Source organism: Calidris pugnax, unplaced genomic scaffold (assembly GCF_001431845.1).
Source record: "Calidris pugnax isolate Ruff unplaced genomic scaffold, ASM143184v1 scaffold11, whole genome shotgun sequence".
Classification (NCBI taxonomy): domain Eukaryota; kingdom Metazoa; phylum Chordata; class Aves; order Charadriiformes; family Scolopacidae; genus Calidris; species Calidris pugnax.
Window position 1 is genome coordinate 10,342,105 of NW_015090803.1, and position 337 is coordinate 10,342,441.

Here is a 337-nt window from a genome sequence, read left to right on the forward strand (position 1 = left end):
AGAGGGGGGTGTCCGGGGGCAAAGGGAGGGGGGCTGGAGACGCGCCCGGCGGCTGGAGGCGCTGGTGGAGCCGCGGGGCTGTGCTCCTCTCTCCATCCTTCATGGGGAAAAGAGTAGGGAGAAATCCGGGCAAAAAGGCGATGGACGTCGCTGCTAATTGCAGGGACTCCTCAAAGGCCAAAGTTCACGCAATCACCGCATAAATGCATGCTTAATAGGGATTTATTAGTAGCGTAAAGGCGGGTACCCGCGGCGAGAGGGAGCTGGGGGTGCGGGAAACAAGCCCTCCCGCAAGAACCCCTGCATTTTCAGAGGGGGGGGGAGAGGGGGGTGTCCG